The sequence below is a fragment of the Protopterus annectens genome, chromosome 10.part0, assembly GCF_019279795.1.
Source record: "Protopterus annectens isolate FY-2018-M chromosome 10.part0, PAN1.0, whole genome shotgun sequence".
NCBI lineage: Eukaryota > Metazoa > Chordata > Ceratodontiformes > Protopteridae > Protopterus > Protopterus annectens.
In genome coordinates, this window is record NC_056744.1 from 1518933505 (window position 1) to 1518953152 (window position 19648).

Here is a 19648-nt window from a genome sequence, read left to right on the forward strand (position 1 = left end):
GTGTTCCAGGGACCAAATTGCCACCACAACAGCTACAAATAAATGCAATCCGAGGGTCATGCTGCTCAATGCTATAAGTCTGAATCTCAAAATGCACTCACTCGAAGCACTCCATAAAATGGAGAACATAGAGATTTGTGCTGTAACAGAGACCTGGTTCAAGGCAGCAGAAAGCGCCTCTGCACTATTAGGCTATAACTCATTCCACATCTTTTGGCCCCAGAACTTGGACCAAAGCTTCAAAGATAATGGTGTTTCCATATTCATAAAGGATGTGCACACCTCCAGACTGGTAGCCCAACATAACACATCAGAGATACTTCAGGTACAGGTAACATTGGGCAAGACAGTGATTCAGATCGTAGCCTGCTATAGGTCCCCAACCATGACCCAAGACTCACACTCCACATTCCTAAGCACCCTGGAAAATATTAGAGTCCAACCTAACACTCTCATACTGGGTGACTTCAACTACCTCTCCATTAACTGGGAAAACTACTCATGTACCAATACACTTGCCCAACGTTTCCTGGAATTCATAATTCCAATGCTGGACTAGCTTGTTCTTACCCCCACTAGAGGTAGCAACATCCTTGACCTGGTCATTACTAACATGGGAAACCATTGCTCTGTAACAATAGCCAACTCCTCCCTGGTTAGATCCGACCACAAACTAATCACCTTGAAAATCCACCTCCCCCTACAAAGGTAACCACCATGAAAAATTTCACCAAAGCTAACTTTAGGATCCTAAACAGAGGTGGCTAACTTCACAGCACCCATGCAATTGAAGAACAGCTGAATGACCAACGAATCATACACTAATGCTCTGTATGAACATGTACACAAATGCATGGATCTCGCCATACCCAATAGAACCAAAATGCTCTCCTCCAAAAAAAGGAAGCCAATCTGGTGGTCCCCTGCCATAAACAAACTCTACAAAAGAAGGAGGGAACTTATGTGAAATAAGGTGAAGTCTCAAGACTTGAAAAACTCCCTTATCAGCCTCAGCAAAAAGTTGAGATCCCTCATCAAATCCTGTAAAGCTAGCTATGAAAACAGAATTGCAGCAGCTAGTAAAGACAACCACAAAGCCTTCTATAGCTATGTAAAGAATCTCCATGGCAATACCCAGATTTGCTCAGAGCTGTTGCACAATGGCACCTCCTATACCAAGCCAACAGATATTGCCAATAAACTGGTCGACAGATTCAGTGCCAACATTACCCCTCCCACCCCCCACCCCCAAAGGACCAAACACAATACCAGTAGATTGCCAGGCACCCAATATTACTGCTGCACAGGTTAAAACAGCACTGTCCAAGGCCAAGTATACAGCTTTTATGGGACCTGACAATATCTCTGGCTGTGCTCTACATGAACTACAGAGTGAACTGGCTCCTCACCTGTGTGCCTTGTTCAATCATAGAGTCACCTCAGGCTTTGTCCCTACCGAATGGCATACTGCTACAGTCATCCCTCTCCACAAAGGAGGAGCAACTACAGACCCTGGGAACTATTGCCCCATTAGCCTGAGAAGTCTGATATGCAAAGCTATGGAACGCATCATTATGGACCTAATCAACAAGGATATAGGGAATCTCTAAACTCTGGATCCCACACAGTTTGCTTTTGTGAAGGGTAGCTCATGCTTGCTCAACCTGGTCAAATTCTTTGAGCCAGTAACCAGAGCTGTGGATGAAGGCAAGGTGGTTCATACAGCCTATCTTGATCTGGCCAAGGCTTTGGATACCATTCCCCACTCAGGAATCAAAGAACAACTCACTAAGCTAGACATCAACCCCTATATCACTAGGTGGGTTGCAAACTGGCTTACAGATAGAACCCACAGTGTGAAAGAAGTTGACTCCAAGTTACACTGCTGACCAGTCATGAGTGGAGTCCCACAGGGTTTGGTCCTGGGTCCTCTCCTGTTTGGTATCTACTTCTCTGAAGTCCAGGTCAACATGAATGGAATCTGACTGACAAAATTCGCAGATGATTGCACGTTGGGAGCCATAATTAACTCCCCAAATGATGTTGACATCTTACAGAAAGGCTTCACTGAGATCAACAACTGGTGTCAGAACAATGGCCTTAAGGTCCAATGCCAAAAAATGTGTCGTCATCCTCTTTGGGAAAAATCTGGTTCCCATGAATTGCCACATTCATGGTAGTCCACAGAACACAGAAGCCATCATAAGAGGTCTGGGAACACAGGGTGACAGCAACTTCTGTTTTGAACACCACATTGTCACTGTGGTCAGAAAGTCCTTCTATGTGGCACATCTCATTACTAAGGGTTTTATATCCAGGAAGAAAGAGGTCATTGTCTCCCTCTACAATGCCCCATTTGACATGTACCCCACTAGACACCTGCAACAACTGCAGAGGCCATGAAAGTACCTCACAAAGAGGATCCTAGGCCTTAAACACTTGTCTTATATGGAAAGACTCAACTCCAACTATTCTCTGTCTCATATCTTCTACTTAGAAGTGATCTCTGCTTGACTTACAAAGCCATGTCTGATCCATCGCTGTTAGAAATGCTATATCTAAAGAAATCCCAATCCCTCCACACTACATGCTCCAAAGACCTAAACCTCATTGCCATAATTAACACAACAAGCTGGAGGGACAGATTCTTAACCCAGAGACTGCCCATGCTATGGAATAGACTTCCCATACATGTCAAGTGGAGCATTTCACTGGTCCTCTTCAAGAGAAATCTTGAAGAGTAAATTGGAAATAGAAAATTCACCCTGGGGATCACTACAGTGGCTCTACTTGACAGATGCACTGGGAACTAAAGTCGCATGGCACAATGCCAGGTAATCCTATGGGCTAGGCTTGTAAAGGCTCCAGGGCCATTAGCCTAGTACACACCTATGAACCTAAGAACAAGTGCAGTGCTACCACAGATCACTTAAACAACTAGCTGGAAATCCCTTGCTGAAGGGAATTTCAAGATAGTTTTACAACAGTAACATTGCAAGGAAGAACTTTAAAACAAATCACTGAAATGCACACACAAAAGGAGGAAACAGTAGTGATCCCTCAAAACAGCTAAGTGTGATTTAGTATTCAGAGGTACTTAACTTTGCCTGGATGTCACTAGATGGAAGTAAAATACCTCTGGAATGCAGGCTAGGACTCCAGGCTTTGCTGATCTCCTGGAAAATGATGAATGAAGTTCCTCTTTTGATGTTGCAGTCTCGTATTTTTGTTGTTGTTGTGGTTATATTACATCCACCTAGTAGGATAAAATATAACTTTCAGACAAGAAAATATCCACCTGGGTCACCAAGAACAGACTCTTTTATTCTTTTAAGTTAAGTTCTTTCTTTCTGCAGCATTCACAGGAACTTCATCAGAACTTTTTTGTACATCATTTACTGGCAATCAGTGCCCTGTTATCTGGTTAATGAAAAGTTTTCCTGACTCACAGTATGAGAATTTCTTGTTCAGAAGACACTTTCACACTACTCCTGCTACAAAACCAGAGGTTTTGGACTCATGATGATATGTAGGACCGCAACAACTCATCAGTATTTCTGTTGGCTAGGTGCGGCCTGTAAGTCACTATCTACCGAAAGGACTTTCGGGATATTGCCACCAGTAAACTTTGTACTGCCATCATTTTGCCATTGCAATGGGGGCACTATCAGTTAACAAATGGAAGTGAATACATAATAAATAATACTTTGGAGACTAGAAAGCTGACTTTATAACTAAATACTGACTGTCTTTTATTGTGGATTATCTCATTTCTGCATTGCTTAGTTTCCTGCTCGTAGCACACAGGATATTCCATACCTTGTATCTCTTGGGATATCACTGACCCAAAACTACTGATGCATTAACTTAAGGGCAAATTCCTTATTAAAATCAGAAGTAACTACCACAGGTTCAGAACAAATGATCACTTTTTTGTTCATAATTTGACTTATCTGTCTTAAGACATCATTACACAGTGAAAGGAGCTTTCCTTCTTATAAGATCTGTAAAAGGACAGGAATAGTTAAAAAAAATTAGGACACCCTTTTTATTGTACCTAGCTAGTTTACCTGTCTTATAGTGGAGGGTACTGGCTGTTTTTTTAATGTCCTCTTTTACATACACTGGCCTCTGCAGTGCATAAGGGTGCGCATGTGTTGTGTAGGTGACGCCCACACATATATGGCCCCAGCCCCAGTTTATGTGCAGGGGATACAACATCAGTGTACTAATGGCAGCAATGGCAGTGTGATATACTCACAGCCCACTACAGAACAACCCCCAACAACATGACACATAGGTGTATTTGTTAATCTGCAATTGCTATCTACAGATGTATGGCCATATATACCTATATAGATATACTTATGTGCTAACTGATATCATAGGTATATGTGCATAGATAACGATACATATGTGTATAGAATTAGAAAACAACATATATATTTGAATACATGTGTATCTATACATATATGGGTATGTTGTATCTGTTAAGGTTGCACTATAGTCACACACGCAGACATCTAGATGTTGGTATACATTCTCTGCACTGTTTCATGACAAGACTGGCTGATATGTTTCTGAAACACTGAATATCTGTGTACCTGTTATGGCTTAGTGATTTATCAGTTTGTCTAGGGTGTGCAGGGTCCTTGGCTTGAGCCTTGCCAGAGTTGTTTAATTTGTTGCCGGCCAGAACACAGCCCATTGGATAGAGAGTGATTAAGACACTGTAAAGCAGTTTTGTGTGCTCTGCACAGCAACAAAATAAACAGGTCCGGCAAGGCTCGTAACCAGGACCCTGCACATCATACACAAAGTGATTTACCACTAAGCCATGGCAGATATGCATGATCAGGATGTTTCCACATACATATCATCCAGCCCAGGTATACAACACTACAGGGAATGTATTCACCATGTAGATGTACTTATGTGTGTATACATATATTCATCATTGAATGGATATAACATATCTATATATGTAGATTTAGGTATAGACATATCTATATACATATACAGATACATATATATATATATATATATATATATATATATATATATATATATTTATATATACACACACACACACACACACATATATATATGGTTCCACTTCAAAACATCGAACTTTCACAATATCGAACTTCATATGGTCGAGACTATATGAACAATATTTTGAAATGTCAAACATTTCAAGGGCAACCAAAAAAAAAATTTAAAAAGAAGTGTATGAAGGGGAGCAAGCACCCCTGCACCTTCATGTGGGTGGCTGCCCCTCCACACTCCTCACTTTAATATTCCAACTCTGAGATCGCACTACAGTGGGATAAAGGGAAATCTCCCGTTTAGAGCTATATGCAGAAGCGCTAAACGGAGATTTCCTGTGCCCTGTGTGCAGTGCCATCACAGAGATGGCACATTCACAATCACAGTCTGCAGGGCACCTTACTGCCCTGCAGAAACACTATTTTTTTCCGTATTTACTTACCTTTTTCTTCCACTTGAAAACATTGATCTTATGAAAGGTCGATCATATGGTCTCGACCATATGACATTCGACCTTTTAAAAGTTTGATGTTTTCAAGTGTAACTATATGTATATATATATATATATGTATATTAAAATATAAGCCAATACATACATACATAGATACACATACAGCCATCGATATATATGTATATATTCACATGTCCACATATAGACAGCACTAGGAATGCATATATGTCAGCATAAATATGGCTCACCTTTCAAAGGGAGAAATCCATGTGTCCGGAAGCTGGTAAGCCTAAAGTATGTTCTCAACATTGCACAATCCTGCAATACATGCATAGAATGTTCAATGTGTGAATGTCAGTATGCATTCGCTCATTGCAGATTAGGCAATTTGGTTGTGGATGCCACTATAGTGGGGATGGGGAATAATTGCCTATCCCCACTGTAGTGCACACTAGGAGTTTGTATATCACAGTAGGGGGGATGTGGTGGGCCCAGCCCTCCAGGGGGGGGGGGTGCAGGCAGTCATGCCCCCAGCCATTACGATATGTATTCAAACTTGCAGTTTGAGTGTCAGCGAAGGTGCCTTTAGAACTGCAGTTCTCTTAACTGTGGTGCAGTAAGAAATGATGGGTTAGTCCTTTCAGTTTGCAGAAAGGGCCGTTCGAAGAATGCTTGTCCCCTGTCAAAGGTGAACCCATATATATCAATATAGGCATATATGGACATACATCTGTAGATGGAACTGGGAACATAACCACAACATATATGTCCACATGCACCATTGATGGGTTTGAGAGACCCAAACAACATACATCAGGCATGGATAGGTATCTCCCCACCCAGCCAAATATGCCTGGCCTGCAATACAATACCAACCTTAGCAGATCCCATAGACATGACCCCATATGGCAAGGGCAGTACATGTTAACAGTACTCCATCCCACCTGTAGGATGTAAGGCTGGCATTACTAACATATCATGCAGTACAGTTAAGTGACATGTCTGGGCAGGTGCAGTAAGTAGCTGGTATCACTCATACAATCCAATAGCCCTATGCCTGACAATGGTTTCACCAATGTTGGCAATGACATCCACAACCCCACCATGTCTGCTGGGGAACTACCACCCGGTAGCCTGATGACCGTGGTCTGCAGGGACATGGAACATACCAACAATGAACCCATGGCCAATGTCACTGCTTATCTCAACACACAGGACCCCACCAATATTGGACTTGTCAAAGGCAGACAATACAACCTAAACCTGGTATACCTCCTTAACCAAATCATGACAGGTGTAGATGACGGTTAGGAGGTGCACAATCACTATGTAGATCATAGCATACTTTTGTACACCATCGCGCTTGTAGGAATGTGTGTAGTTGTTACAGGATCTACCTCCGTTCACAGGATATGTTTCCACAACAACTGCTTGGCATATGCCAACATACCACAGGTGCCATCCCATGGGCATACAGTCCTTCACAGGTCATAGATGTGTCAATGCCCTCTTCCACACTGTTGAGGTGTGCAGCACTTCTAGGGTTGCTATAACTCATTGGGTGTGGCTGTTGTGGACACAACTGCCATAACTGCTGTTACTATTGCATCTAACCCCACACATAGCTGTCTGTAATACTGTACAGTGTATGTAATGAGGTTGTTAGTTGTTGTCGACACCATTCACAGTAGTTGAGTGCCTCAAACCATCCTAAGGGTAGGGCTATGCCACCAGCATTGGCACACACATGTTACTTAGGTGAGGATCACAGTAGAGTGGGGAGAGGGACATACACCCTGCTGTTAGCATGTTCACTGTCATCCACATTGCAGTCTGCATATATAGCACTGTGTGGTTGTGCCTATCCTGTCTTGGTGGGATTACATGTAAAAAAGGTGTGTTACTTGCACGGGGACATACCTCCATGTGTACAGACCTGTACCTGTACTGCATCCTAACCAAAGGCACTGTGTGTTGTACCCAGCCAAGGCATGTGTACCACCCACTACACTTACTGGTGTCCAGTGTAGAAGGCCTGCTGACACCACTACACCCATCAGCCATGTGGCACATGGACAAACACAACACAATCTGAACAGATATTGGTGACAACAATACAACATTGTTAATTAAAGCTATGATGCATCATGACTGCACAGCTACACCTTCCAAGATATTAGCATTTCACTTTACTGCTAAAAACATGCTACACATCATTCCATTGCTACACTGTTGTACAGTCACCCTGTGCATCAGAGCCATGTTTGCCTGTCCCTGCATCTATGTTACGGATGTCAGGCAGTGGCACAGGTATCATCATATGCACAGGGTGTGTTGTTTGTTTTCCAGAGGCCTAGGCTGAGCCATACAATTGACAACGTGTGTGTGTGTGTGTGTGTGTGTGTGTGTGTGTGTGTGTGTGTGTGTGTGTGTGTGTGTGTGTGTGTGTGTGTGTGTGTGTGAGGGAGCTGAGTATTGATTTGGGCCACTGGTGCTGTCGTGTGTGCAGGTATGTGGTTGCCCTAGGTTCGTTGTTTATGTGTGTGTATCTGCATGCACACAGTTCCTCCATGTGGCTGCCCTATACAGGGAATTGTGGGACAGCTGCAGACTGTACCTGGCAGGGTTTGGAGTTCACCATCTCTGGCCATGGACACAGGACCTGTGCCTGGCAGGGGTGCTACAGGCAGTATCAGGTACAGAGCCAGACCTAGTACTATCCCCCGAGTTTGACAGACATCCACTGGATCCAGGTCCCTCCTGGGACTGGCCAGGGCCACGTGCACTTGGTCTGCTATGATGGGTTGTGAACAGCACCCTCCACAGTGCTGGGGCTGGTACTATGGGAGCGGCTGTGACTGTTTGGATGTCCAAGGCGACCTCCAGCTGCTGGTGTTGCTGGAATACATCCATGTTGCTTTTGCAACCATCCCACCCTGTCCTGACACATGGACATGACATTTTGGATGAGTTCCAATGTCTCACCCCACCGTCTATCCATGACCTCGGTGTAATTACGGATGGCACCTGCTAGGACACGGATACTGTCAGTTACAGAGGTGTGATGAGCCCTCTGCACCCTTGGACCCTGCCTGGTATACCGTTCAATTCGTGCCTGTGCCTCCATGACAGTCTGGAACATGAGTGTGGTCAAAATTGATGTTGCACGTCTGCAAGGTGCATGATGACCAGCAGTGTTCCTAAGAGCACCCCTGCACATCTGCCTATGTGATACCCCACCAGACATCTGGCTATGACTGCTGTGTCCTGACACACGTGCCATAGATACCACACTGTCCTGGCCCATGCCAACTGTAGGCTGTCCCTCAGCTAGGGCTACTGGTGATGAGCTGTGTAGAGGCAATGTGCCTGTGTGCGTGAATGGTGTGGATATGTGTGGGTTGTCAAATGGTGGCCCAGCTGCAGCCCCTGATGACCCTTCCTGTGCCTCAACACACCTATCTTCATGGTCACTGTCTGTATCAGTGACATCAGCTTCCCTGCAGGGGGGACCCAGCCCCACCTTGCCACCTGTGAGGGAAAAACAGGGAACAGACTGTAAGACCTGTACAACACTCCTAAACAGTAAATAAACAAACACACACACACACACACACACACACACACACACACACACACACACACACACACAGACACACACATGTGCAGACATGGCCACACACACAGACATACACACATGCAGTCGACATACATGACAACCCATACACTACACCAGACAGCACCTACAGACAGCTCCTGCAACCCCCATAACACACACAATAGCAGGCGATGGTGCAGTACAGTATCTCACACATACCTGTAATTGCACACATGTCAGCATGGAGGACATGTAGGGCTGAACAGCATACAGTGCAACTGTAGTCAATCCCCATTACCAACATTATACATAGCTGTGATGCATGGCTTCTGTTTGTAGGTGATGGCCCTCCCTCTGGAACCCACTGCACCCATGTCCACAGTATTGCTGTGCGTCTGTTCAGCACCCTGGCATGTACTGTACACCATACCTCATGGGTGTACACACCATAGCAGGATGTGTCTCTGTGTGTCAAGTGTGTTTCCACTGCTGCTCACAGCCTCTGAGTGTTCCTGGATCACGTGTGGACACGTGTTTAGTGACTGCTTGATGTGTATTCACATATGGCATCTGTCTAGTAGGGACACAGAAGAGATCCCTGGGGTAAACCTACGATCTCCCATCCACTCGTCAGGATTTCTCTTGAAGAGGGTCATTGAGGGACTCTGCCTAACATGGATTGGGATTTTTATTCCAGAGTGAGGGGAGCTTCTGGGATATGAATCTGTCCCTCCAGCATGTCCTATTTATTTCTGTGCTGAGGTTTAAGTCCCTGGAGCATGTAGCTGTAAGGGATTTGGATTTCCTGAGGTGGAGCATGTCCATTAATTCTGGGTTAGACATGGCTTTATACGTCAGGCACAGATCGCCTCTGAGTAGGCGGTAAACAACTGAGTAGAGCTGGAGTTTCTTTAGCCTAACTGCATAGGGCATCTGTTTGAGTCCCTTGATCCTCTTGGTGAGGTACTTTTCAGGTCTTTCTGAACTACATCTGTAATTGTTGATTGGTACGTATGCTGAAGGCAAATCCTGTTCCCACTGTTGTACTAATTGAAGGCCTTGGCCTGGACAACATAGTATGATATATATACACATTACTTGCATCTACAGTTTTGTGTGGGCCTTGCATTTATGACTACTTACATATTTCAAACCATATGTGGTGTCAGTACTGGCATACGTTATTGTATCATACAGGAATAAAGGTTATACATGTATGCATACATGTGTGTCGTGTCATGTGTTTTGAATTGTGGGTGGGTATATGTTTAATGTCAGTATTCTCATTTGTGGGAATGGTTGCCACACTATACATTTCACAGGTGCCAGTTGAAGGGCTTGTGGCTGAGGGATATACATTGCACCCAGTACTTCCACACTACTTCTACATATGTATGGCTACTGATACCTTTTGTGTGTGTATGTACCTATATATATATATCTCATATGTCTCTCTCTCTCTCTCTCTCTCTCTCTATATATATATATATATATATATATATATATATATATATATATATATATCTATGTGTGTGTGTATCTATAGATATATACATTTGTAGATATATATATGTATATATATATATATATATATATATATATATATATATATATACATATGAACATATGTATGTATCTATATACAATTGCTGTTATATGATTATTTGTGAGTCATACATTAATATATATATCTACATATAGCTGTCTATCTGTCTACATTTACAGATATATATCTGTCCATATGTCCATGCATATTTGGCTCATATTGTGGCCTGTTTCTCATTCACTTGGCAATTGTCATGGATGATCGCAGCATTGAAGTCAGTAACTAGTGGCAACACTTTTGTGTTTCAGACTTCATCTCCTTCTACATACGTGTTATATTACATATAACTGTGTAACTAGCAACATTTTAAGTGTATCAGAGTATTAGTTGACATATATCCCTATTTGTACCCACAGTGTGGCATACTTTGTCCAGATTTCTTGCATTAACAGGTTATGTGGTGTGATAATAATACATTTCCTGGACTATTGACTAATTGTGCTGCATGATATGTTTGTGAAAACTTAAGGTTATGTATATCTGCCATGGTTTAGTGGTAAACCAGTTTGTGTATGGAGTGCAGGGTCCTGGGTTCGAGCCTTGGAGAGGCAGTTTATTTTGTTGCTGAGCAGAAAAAGGGACATTGGCTACAGAGTTATTGAGGCACTTTTAAGCAAGTTTGCGTGGAGCTAAGCAATACCTACACAGGTTAAGCTATTCAGTAGCTAACTGAGTATAAGAAACTGTAACTAGACCTTAGCAGCTCTTACCTCTGCATAGACCCACGCACAACTGCTTTAGAGTGACTTAATCTCTCTGTATACATCGGCCCTTGTTCTGCCTAGCAACAACATTAACAACCTCTGATAGGTTAAAGCCCAGAACCATGCACGACACAGCCAAAGTGATTTACCTCTAAGCCATCTCAGATATACATAAACATGCTGTATTCACAAACATAACATCCATATGTCCACATGCAGCATTAATGTGGTTGACAGGCACAAACAGCATATGTCATGTACGAATAGGTATTCTCCCCACCGCAGTCAAACACATCTACCCTGCAATACACTACCAACTGTTGCAGATCCCATAACCAGGACATTACACACCAAGGGCACAAGATGTTAACAGTACTCCATCCTACCTGTATGATGTCAGGCTGGTATCAGTAACATGTCATGCAGTACACTCAGGCTCATAATGACTCCCATTTTTCAGTCATCTGTTACCTTTGTTAGCCAGAGTCCCATACTGTTGGCCTGTCCTTCAGAGATGTAGATGCCGAACAACAGTGGTACCAGGACTAAACCCTGAGGTACTCCACTTGTCACGTGTCTGGGGATAGATTTGGAGTCAGTTACACCTACAGTTTGGGTTCTATCAGTAAGCCATGTGGCAAACCATCGAGTGGCATAAGGATGTATGGCTGGATTAGTATGTTAATCTTTGTTTGCAGACTGGGGGATGGTGTTGAAGGGCCTGTAGAGCCTGCTATCTATTCAGGTACATGTGTATTCCCACATTGGAGATGTAGCCTACTGTTGAGTCAGTCTGCCTGTAGCCTGCACTGTGCTTTGTTACATGCCTAGCAGCCTACTGTACTTGTCCAGTGCGATGTCATGTCCAGATACTTGCCAGATGTACTGCTGCCTGGCCACCATAACAGTCATGTATGTCAGACAAGGCAGTGGGATGCTGTTCAGATGTATGTCAGTAACTAGTAGATAGTATGTGGCCATGGCACCTCTGTACCAGCGGTTATTAAGTGTCAGGACAGACAGGGGTGTATGAATGCATAACCTATGGGGGCAAATGTATACCAGTATGTACGTGTTATACCCATCTACATGACTGCTAACATCCACATTGACAGGCCTGGTCCACATGTCTTGCATGAAGGGGTTCTGTGCATATCCCTGGACTGACCCGAGTGTGTCAGACTATCCACATATATTGGCCATATCGCAACTGTAGTCCACAGGGGCATTACTGTGCTAGCAGTGGTACTGTACTTTGATGACCTTAGGATGTCTGTAAGTAGCAAATGGCACACATGTTAGCCGATGTGGCCTCCCACACACACTATTTCTATGAAGACATTCCCAGTTACAGTAGCAATAGTCTACAAATATACCTGAACAACATATGTGACATCCCCTTGCACTGAAAGGTTGGGACTATTGGGGCCGAGGTAGGGCTCCACTCCATGTGCAGGACATATGGTGAACATATATGTATATATAAATATACATATATACATATAGATATGTACACATATACATATCTTGCTTACTGTATGACAACAGTTGTACAGATATGTGCCTGTTTCCAGCCTCTGTCCTCCACCTACATACCGGGCATTGCACATATGACATGCTCTCAGGGGTTGTATGTAGTGGGCTGTGTGTATGTCATGCTGTCATTCCTTCCATCACTCCACTGCTGTTGTGTCTCCCACACATACTGGGGGGTTGGGGCCATATATGTGTGTGTTTCACCTACACAATACATATGTGCCCTAATGCACTCCAGAGGCCAGTGTATGTAACAGTGGTATATTTCTCAGTATTAGTGAGTGTAAAGGGGGGTGCACCATGACTAACCTAGGCTGTTACAACATGTGTGGGTATCTGGGATAAGCTGCCTTAAGGTATCTGGATGTACTTTACCATACAATTCACCTTGGGTAAAAGCAGGCCTACTTCCTCCTGCCATACGGGATGTTCTGTTTGTCAGTGTGATTGTGATGGTGTCAGGTATGCCTTGTTATATAACAGATACATCCCAATGTGTCAGCTTGGGACTTTACCCCCTAGGGATTGTGTACAGAGTGTAGATAGAGGCTACTGACCTATACATCTGCATTACGTATTGTTAATTGTCCTGGTACGCTGCGGCCCAGTCTGTCATTGCTGATGTACTACTTGAAGGCCTCGGCCTGGACAGCAACATATGTCAACCTTTCCAGACTACTGTCTTAGTATAACTGTTTCACAGTTGCATTACACTGTTCATATGGATGTCAGTGTCTAAACAGCTATATGACATGGCATATACAACTGTCATAGTACACAAATTAAGCTTTCACATTCATTTATGCACACCTGTGTGTGGTGTTATACCCTTTGATATCTCTGTGGGTACTGACCTTTTTTCTACCTAAGTAGTGTTTGTAGTGTAGCATTGTCCATATTCAGACTTGTGTTTTGGGCCTAGTTGTTTGTTAGTAGAGGCTGTGTATCTGAGCACATGCCCCAGGCCATCATAGCTTAGCCAAAACCAGTATAGCATTTCAGTGAGAGTGAATTGTTTGTGGTCATTGGCTGATTGAGGTTGCCTGGACTACGCCTTGGAGTAAGCACCTCACCTCATTGGTTCTTTCAAGCTTTTTTAAAAGTTGTTTCAGGTTTCAACTTTGTTACTTAAGAAGGTAACTTGTGACTGTTTCTGCCATTTCACACTGAGCTAATCAGAGGAAGTCGGAGGAAGGGCTCTGAGCTAACTAATCCGTGATATATAACATTAAGTATCCAGTTTTTTGCTTATTTCTGAGTTACTTATAGCACTTTTATTTTACTCACTGTGTGTGAGGTATTAAGTAGAATTATCTGCAATTGTTAAGTATCTGGTTGGGTTTGTTTGTTCTGATTTTTGTTTCCTACCCTCCCTCCCTCTTGGTATCGTGTTTTTATACTTGGTGGCTTTGCAGTTGCCCGCCCCTACTGTAAATTTGAACTGGGACATTCCTCCCAGTCTAGTGTCATTACCTCATTCTACCTATTCCAGTGAGAACATTTGGGAAGGCCAACCCAATTAGCTTCTGCTCCTCCTTTCCCCTTTCCACTTTACAAAAAATATATATATATATTTTTTCTAAGCTTGTTTCCTGCCTTTCCTATAAGTTGTCTAGTCCAGATACAGATTTGTTCTATCCAGGACTGTTTGTAAGCTTCTGAGCCCCCAGGCCATTCTGTGTTGGAGGGAAGCCTTCTAGCTTAATTTTGTTTCTTTGAACTAGCCAGTTTTTTAGTTTCAGCACTCAAATCTGTTTCTTTGAGTTCAGCACTTGTTCAGAACTCATTGTAAGCACTAAATAAGCTACAGATTTCTACAGCACTCAACTTTACTCACTTGTCTAGAGAAAAACAGTTTTTCATACTTAATAAATAAGCACCTATCCAGGCATGTCTAAGGGTCCGCTCCTGGTGTTTTCTCATGTCTACCTGATGAATCTGGGCATCTTGAGGCAATGCAATTGCCTCATGTACACAGACAACACCCTCCGCCTACCACCCAACACTACAACCTGGGAGAGATGCACTTATATAACCAAACTGAAAGCAAAGCTCTCTTCACCCAAGACTGGACTAGACAGTCAAGAGGAGAGGTTAAACACTTGCACCATACCACACTCATCACATAGTCCCTCAAATCCTACACCACCAAAACACACACATAGAAACACAAAACACACACCTACATTTGCGGAGGCTCTCAAAAAGATCTACCCAAGCAACAGGGACCTCCAAAGCAGAAACGCAAGAAACCTCCACCCCCCCAACACAACCCAAATGACACATAGCCCACAAACTCAGTGTGCCACTCAATCACAGCCCATAAGGCATGACAATGTACCCAACCTTCTAGTCATAGGTGACTCTATAGTCAGGCACACTGATGTTCCACTCACTAGGCTAAATAAGGATAAAGTTACTGTCAGCTGCCTGTCAGGTGCCATGATCCACCACATAACATATGCACTCAGGTCTCTCCACAGCAAATGCAAATATGACTCTGTCATTGTCCATGTTGGTGTGAATGACCTGAGAAGTAGCTCCCTGGACTACATGGTAAGAGATATGGAGGAGCTGTCTGATCTTGTAGCCCAGGCAGATATGACCCTAGCCCTGAGTCGCTTCCTGCCATCACCCAGAATGATACCACAGTACAAGGACAAAATAATCGGCTTCAACAATTGGCTAAGCTTCTGGTGTCATTCTAAGGGGATCCAGTATCTGTCTGCCTGGGATGACATGATCGACAAACCAGGATGCTTTGCCAGAGATTGCCTGCACCTGTCGCACTTGGGATTCCGGATACTGGCTAAGGCTCTTGCCACCCCTATAGTGCCTTTTTTAGGGAAGATTTGAATGACACATTTAACACCGTAAAAGGTACAAGCAAGCAAAATCTGAGGGTAATGCTACTTAATGCTAGAAGTCTAAACCTCAAAATGCATTCACTCGAGGTACTCCTTAAAATGGAGAACATTGACATCTGTGCAGTGACAGAGACCTGGTTCAAGGTGCCAGAGAGCATCCCTGCATTACCAGGCTATAATTCATAGGTTAGTACTAGGCTAACTGCCCTTGCAAGCCATTTTAAGCCTAGCCAATTATCCCTTCTGAGACTCAAACCCTGCACCTTGTGTTTGTAAAGCAAACACCTTAACCATTAGGCCACCCTCCCAACCCCAACATACAACACCTTTCAGCCACCTAACCTGGACTGAAGCACTAAAGGTGGAGGCATGTCCATATTCATTAAGGATATCCACACCTCCAGGCTAGTTGCTCAGCATAATGCATCTGAGATTATCCAAGTGCAACTAACTCTGGGCAAGACCGCAATGCAAATTGTAGCTTGCTACAGATCCCCCACCGTCCTAAGATTCCCACTCTTCATTTCTTGATACACTAGAAAATATTAGGGTACAACCTAACACCCTAATAATGGGTGATTTTAACTACCCCGCCATTAACTGGGAAATCTACTCATGTACCAACTCTTGTGCTCAACGTTTTCTGGAATTCATAAATTCCAAGCCTTGGATCAAAATATCCACACCCCCACCAGGGGCAGCAATATCCTAGACCTGGTCATTACCATCATAGGCAACCAGTGTTCCACACCAGAGGTAAAATCCTCGATGGTCAGATCTGACCACTAGCAAATCACCCTAGACATCCACATCCCACCCCCCATCCCCATTAGGGAAACCACCGTAAAAAATTCTCCAAAGCCAACTTCACGCTTCTTAAAGACAGAAGTGGCAAACTTCACAACACCCAAGCTGATGGACAATAGAGATACGACTGCTACATCCTATTCAGTTGCACTTTATAAGCACTTACAAGAGTGCATGGATAGTGCAATCCCTAACAGAACCAAGATGCTATGCTCCAAAAAGAGGAAGCCAATCTGGTGGCCCCTGCTATAAACAAACTCTACAATAAAAGAAAGAAACTGATGCAAAAAAGAGTAAAATCCCATGATTGGAGGAACTCCGTGGTCAGCCTCAGTAAGAAGCTGAGATCCCTCATAAAATCCTCCAAAGCTAGTTACAAAAACAAAACTGATTCTAAAGACAACCACAAAGCATTCTATAGCTATGTCAAGAATTTCAATGGCAACACTCAGTTCTGCTCTGAGTTGCAGCACAATGGCACTAAATATACAGAACCAACTGATATTGCCAACATCCTGGCAGATAGATTCAGTGCTAATTTTACCCCTCTCTCATCCCCTAAACTCTCCGAAGCCAAGAGCACAGCATCCATGGGACCTCACAACTTCCCAGGCTGCATTCTACATGAACTACAGAATGAGCTGGCATCCCACCTAAGTACCATGTTCAATCATAGCTTCAGCTCAGGCTTTGTGCTCACTGAATGGCACACAGCAACGGTTATCCCACTCCACAAAGGGGGAGCCACCACGAACCCCAGGAACGACAGCTCCATTAGCCTGATGAGCCTGGTCTGCAAGGCTATGGAGTGTATCATCTTGGAACTTTTATAAACAATGACATTGGTAATCTCCAAACTCTGGACCCTACCCAGTTCAGGTTTGTAAAAGGCAGATCATGTCTCCTAAACCTGATAGACTTCTTTGAAGCAGTCACCAAAGTCGTAGATAAGGGTAAGGTGGTACACACAGCCTATCTAGATCTCACCAAGGCTTTCAACACCATTCCCCACTCTGGAATTATAGACAAACTCACTAAACTAGGTATAAATCCCTATGTCACAAGATGGGTTGCCAACTGGCTCACTGACATAACTCACACTGTGAAAGTAGCAGACTCTAAGTCCAACTTCAGACAAGTGGAGTACCACAGGGTTCAGTCCAAGGTTCTCTCCTGTTTAGTATCAACTTCTCTGAAGTACAGGCTAACACAGAAGGTCTTTGGCTAACAAATTTTGCAGATGACTGCAAACTAGGAGCCATAATCAAAGCTCCTAATGATGTGGACATCCTACAAAAGGGCCTCACTGAGACAGATGCCTGCTGTCAAAGCCATGGCCTCAAGCTCAATGCTAAAAAGTGCATTGTCATCCCTTTTGGTAAAAACTCTGTACCCATGAACTACCACATAGGCGGTAGTCTACTTAACACCGAAAGTGTGATAAGAGACTTTGGGACACAGGTGGAAAGTAGTCTCTCCTTTGATAATCACATCACCACAGTAGTCAGGAAATCCTTCTACATGGCACACCTCATCACAAAAGGTTTCTCATCCAGGAAAAAAGAGGTCATTGTTCCCCTCTACTCATCACTCATTATACCCATTATAGAGTACAATTCCCCTTTTAGTATGTACCTCACAAGACATCTACAACAACTGGAAAGGCCACAGAAATATCTCACAAAGAGGATTACCGACCTCAAACAGATGCCCTACACAGGCAGTCTCAAACAACTTCAGCTTTACTCTATCACATATCGCCTACTCAGAGGTGATCTCTGCCTAACATACAAAGCTATGCCAAACCCAGAGCTGTTGGACATGCTCCACGTAAAGAAATCCCAATCCCTCCAAGCTACATGCTCTAGGGATATAAACCTTGTCACCACAATAAACAGAAAATGCTGGAGGGATAGATTCCTGTCCCGGAGACTTCCCATACTCTAGCACAAACTACTTATCTATATCAAAGCCCCTCATCAGCACTCTTCAAGAAAATGTTTGATGATTGGATGGGAGATAGGAAATTCTCTCCAAGGATCACTTCTGTGGCTCTGCTTGACAGGGGCACAGGAAAATAATTTTCTTGGGTGGGAAAAGCCAGGGTACCATTTGGCTAGGCTTATATAGGCCCTAGGGCCAATAGCCTAGAACCTACCTATGAACCTATATATTGCAGGCTATGAATGTCATTCGTATGAGTGGCTCATACAGTTTCCAGTTGGTAAGGTGGTGACTGTAGGAATACTGGCTGCTCCTTATTGTGTGCACGTACTACATATGTATATTACTGTACAAATCTCTGTGTGTGCATGTGTAGTTACATATATATATATATATATATATATATATATATATATAGCTATATAGATATATATTATATATATATATATATATATATATATATATATATATATATACCTGTATCTGCATATATGTGTCTGTGTATTTGTATCATAGGGATGGCCATGTCATGTCTGGTCCTGGTTATGGGATCTGCAACACTTGGTACTGTGTTACAAGGGTGTTGTGCTTGGCTGGAGGGTATATGTATTCGTACCAGATGTATATTGTGTGTGGCCTCTCAACCCCATTAATGTTGCATGAGGACATATATGTTTTATTTCCCTATTATCTACAGATGTATGTCAGTATATACCTATGTATATATATATATATATATATATATATATATATCTGCTGACATATATATATATATATATATATATATATATATATATATATATATATAGATATATATATATATATATATAAAACCTGCCATATTTATTTAGACATGTAGATGTGGACATATATATCTATAGATGTGGGCATTTGCATGTGTATATATATATATATATATATATATATATATATATATATATATATATATATATATATATATGTTGTAACTGTTTAGACATTAATATATTTACTCACACACATACATCTACATGTTGGAATACATTCTCTGCACTGCTGAATAACTGGGCTGGATGCTATGTGTGTGAATACATCAAGGATATGTAT

The 19648-nt window shown here is 42.9% G+C and overlaps 1 long non-coding RNA gene across 1 annotated transcript in view; it reads right to left on the reverse strand.

Moving 5' to 3' along the window:
- Positions 1-3135: 3135 nt before the first annotated feature.
- Positions 3136-19648, reverse strand: part of LOC122812850 — a 101626-nt gene continuing 85113 nt past the window's right edge. Inside the window, exon 2 of the long non-coding RNA XR_006366592.1 lies at positions 3136-3256. This is a non-coding gene — a long non-coding RNA (uncharacterized LOC122812850). The remainder of the gene's footprint in view (positions 3257-19648) is intronic.